This window comes from Solanum dulcamara, chromosome 4 (genome assembly GCF_947179165.1).
Source record: "Solanum dulcamara chromosome 4, daSolDulc1.2, whole genome shotgun sequence".
Lineage (NCBI taxonomy): Eukaryota > Viridiplantae > Streptophyta > Magnoliopsida > Solanales > Solanaceae > Solanum > Solanum dulcamara.
The window spans coordinates 59524384-59528545 of NC_077240.1; the positions used below are offsets into that span (position 1 = coordinate 59524384).

A 4162-nucleotide genomic window follows, 5' to 3' on the forward strand; every position below is an offset into this window, starting at 1 on the left:
TCCTTTGATTGTGATTCCCTAACTTTACTTCGGCTATTTGATTTAGCGACTCTTTTGCTATTTCTTTGTGTCCAACATTTTTTGGTTCCTTGAGCTTTTCCGTTTCCATAGCTGTTTTCTGGTGGGCTTTGGTTCTTTGGATTTGCCTTTTTCTTCCATTTTCTTCTTATTTACTTTGGACTTCTCTAGATTTTACAACTTTCTTACCTTTCCACTTCTTTGTATTTTGAGCTTTATCTTATCTCATCGACCTTCCGTCTAAAGATTCTAACTTGGACACTTTATGATGCCTTTAATTTTTTCAAAGATTTTTTTTTGATATAGAAATCAACGCTGGGGATTTTATGATGGTTCCTTTCCCATTTGTAATTTCTGGTTATTTCATTGAACTCGCCTGATTGCTTAGCTATTTGGCTACTGCTTCCCAATGGCTCCCGATTTCACCTTGTATGTTTTAACCTTGAAAGCTCCATGAATTGTCTTTATATTTTAGTATAAAGGTGATGCAGCTATGTGCGTTGTATCCTTTCTTTTTATATGAAGATTTGACTCTCTTTTTCCTATTTTTCGCTATTGGTATTCGAGTGTTGTTACTTTGTAGTTGTTTTCGGTTAAGTTATAAGTCTCCTTTGGAGTATATTCTCCAGAAGGAAAATAGAATAACATAATTTTATTTATTTTCATGTATCTTTCTTAAGTTAATTAAATTGGTAGTTCAATGATAGAACTAATATGACTGTTTCGAAGTGCACACTAATGCACTCCATATGTAATTTCTTTTGGCTAAAGAAGCTCTATTATTTGTCTGAAGTCAACTTTTTGGAGTGCCAAAGTTCAAGAATTTGACTTTAGTCTTGGCGGTAAGACATTTGTGTTTTATAGATACGTGCGAGCAGAATTTGCTAATCTTGATAGTTTCTTTACTTGATCAACTTTTATATGAGTGAATCTTCGTTTTAATTTTATTGTTCTTGATTCATTATTGTCTCCTGAAGGACGGGCAATTTTGGAGAGTATTTCATGTTCTAACTGGAAAAATGTTTTACTCCATTGATGTAAGTTTGAATATAACAGCTCCGTAGTTCATGACGAAATTAAAAATGAGCTTTTTCTTACTTACTAGCTTTCTATAAATGATTATGAGGGCTTTCTACGAAGTGGAGGACGAACTTATGGCTGAAAATGTAGTAAAAAGACTTGAAAAGTCACTATTCCGATGACATAGGTAATCTAATGTCTTTAAAGAGGCAAATATACAGGTTTATACATAAATATTTTCAATTTAACTTATGCAACTGGTGCATTTCTCTAGAGGAGCAAAAATTCATGAAAAGATATTTTATTCAATTACTATTATAACTTGTACTGCTTTGTTCTGACATTTGAAGTTCAATGGAGTGAACGCTAAATTCATGTCTTCAATTTTTAGTACCAAAGTGATTAGATTTCATAAGATGTCTGCTTATAGAGTTATAGTTACTAGGCTGTTAAGACTCCTTTAAATTTTATAAGTGATAATGTCTTCCTCGTCATCTCCTTTTTTCTCACTAGGCGTTTTTATGTATACTTAATACTTAAATGTAACAGTGCTTGCATGACGGAGGCACAGGCAGAGACTGCTATTTACTAGAAATCAATGCATGCAAACGAAATAGGAATACAATTCTTCAACTAGTCAGGTACTTCGACAATGATGGCCAGTTATTTCTGCTTAAGTAAGTGCACAAATTATCTTTGCCTTTTCTTTTTCCATATGATATCTCCTGACTCCTGTGTTTATCTATATTTTCTGTGCAGAAGTCTATCAAAGTTAGTGTTAGCGGAAACGTGAAAATATGAAGAACAAGGAAGAACAATAATATTTAACGTGGTTCAGATCAAAATGATCCTACGTCCACCAGAGAACTGTTTTTATATTAACAACGAAAGGGGAGAGATCCCAAATACAACTAAGAGAATTGCTCTATCAATTCTCTACTCTTCTAATGTATTTTGCAAATGTCTTAGAATATGAGAAGACAAGAGATAAATATTTTTGAGGCGTGTTTCAAATGAATCAAAAGCTACCTATTTATAAGAATAAATTCCTGCTCTTGATGTCATCTATGACATCACATTTTGTCAATATGTCAAAGTTTACCAAACTTTCACCTACCAAGTTTACCGAATTTTCACCAACAGGTTGTTACATTAAGACTATCTAAATTTTGTCAAATTTAACAAATCTCCACCTTGGCAAGATTCTCCATTTTCAACTTTCTTTCAGCAACTTTTGATTATGTCTTCAACCTCAGCTCTTTCAATCTCCACCATAGTTTGCGTTCCAAGCATGCGTATGAACAAATCCGGCCAGAACTTCTAAGCTTGCTGGGCAATCTCGTTGTAAGAAACAAGAAGGATCAAACTTTTGTTGAACACACTAGCCCCACCTAGTAGTTGTTTTCCCAGAGTTTGCATCAGTTGATGCATACTCCCACCAAGTCCTTGCAGTGTGCAAACCTGGCAAGCGGGGCTATCTTGGTCAGCATATCTGCAACGTTATCGTCTATGATAACCTTCTCGACCTTGATAGCTCCCTCTTCAATGACATCTCGAATGAAATGGAATCTGACATCAATATGTTTGGTGCGCTCATGAAATCTTTGATTTTTAATCAATTGAATAACACTTTGACTATCACATCTTAGAGTTGATTCTAGCTAAACCCAACTCAATTCTGCCACCAAACCTTTCAACCAGATAGCTTCTTTCACTACCTCTGTTGCTACCATATATTCTGCCTCTGTTGTTGTTAAAACGACAATCGATTGTAAAGTTGATTTCCAACTACCAACGAGAGTAAAGATGTTTCCAGTTGTGGACCTTCTTCTATCAAGATCCCCTACATAGTCAGAATCCACATAACTGAGAACTGAAATACTTTCACTTTTTTGAAAGGTTAGGCCAACATCAGAAGCTCCTTTGAGATATCTCAATATCCACTTCACAGCTTCCCAATGCCTTTTTCCTGGATTGGCCATGTACCTACTTATCACACTTACAAATTGAGCAATATCTGAAAGTGTGCACACCATAGCATACATAATGCTACCAGCTGTGCTAGCATAAGGAACTTTTGACATATGCTCCACCTCATCCTCAGACTGAGTCATTTGTAACTCTGAAAGCTTAAAATGAGAAGCTAACGGTATAATTACAGGCTGGCTCATCTGTATATTGAATCTCTCAAGAACCCTTTTGATGTACCTTTTCTGAGAGAGATGTACAACAACACCTTCTCTTTAAATCTCCATTCTAAGAATTTTCTTTGCAGCTCCCAAATCCTTCATGTCAAATTCCTTGCTCAACAGTTTCTTCAAAATATTTATCTCTATGATGTTGTTAGCAGCAATAAGCATATCATCAACATACAACAGTAAATAAATCATAGAATTACTAGACATTTTCTTGTGATACACACAACTATCAAATGCACTCCTTGAGAATCCATGTGTAGTTATGAATGCATCAAACCTTTTGTACAACTGTCTAGGGGATTGCTTCAAACCATACAAAGACTTCTTCAGTTGGCATACATGATCTTCTTTTCCCTCAGCTAGGAAACCTTTACGTTGTTCCATATAGATTGTCTCTTCTAGATCACCGTGTAAGAAATCAATTTTGATATCAAGTTGTTGAAGCTGCAAATCAAATTGTGCAACCAATGCTAGTAGCACGCGAATTGAGCTATGTTTCACGACTGGAGAAAAGATCTGATTATAGTCAATTGTCTCCTTTTGACTGAAACCCTTTGCATCCAACTATCTTCTTCCCCTTTGGCCTATCAACTAAGACCCATGTCTCATTTTTGTGAACAGACTCCATCTTTTCCATTATGGCTAACCGCCATTATGTAGCATCTTTGCAAGAAGTTGCTTCAACATACGAAGAGGGCCTGAGGTCTTTAATTTCTTCTTTTATAGCTACAAATGCGTATGCAATCAGATTTTCTTGCTCTATAAGACGTTTTGATTTTTGTATCTACTTTTTGTCCCTTCCCTTTGCAATTTTGTATGGTTCATTGACAACATGTTCTTCAAGATCTGTATCTTTTGACTCATCAACTTGAGTCTCTTGCTACTTCTCCTTGGTATGCTCCATCGATAGCTTCACCTGCTCGTTG

The 4162-nt window shown here is 35.5% G+C and overlaps 1 long non-coding RNA gene across 2 annotated transcripts; it reads left to right on the forward strand.

Moving 5' to 3' along the window:
* Positions 1-328: 328 nt before the first annotated feature.
* On the forward strand, positions 329-2030 carry LOC129885031 (uncharacterized). Of its 2 annotated transcripts, none has more exons than XR_008766032.1 (3): positions 329-447; positions 1588-1715; positions 1798-2030. It is a non-coding gene; the product is annotated as an uncharacterized LOC129885031 (long non-coding RNA). The 2 variants fall into 2 exon arrangements; XR_008766031.1 differs by lacking the exon at positions 329-447 and adding an exon at positions 1001-1225.
* The last annotated feature ends 2132 nt before the right edge of the window (positions 2031-4162 follow it).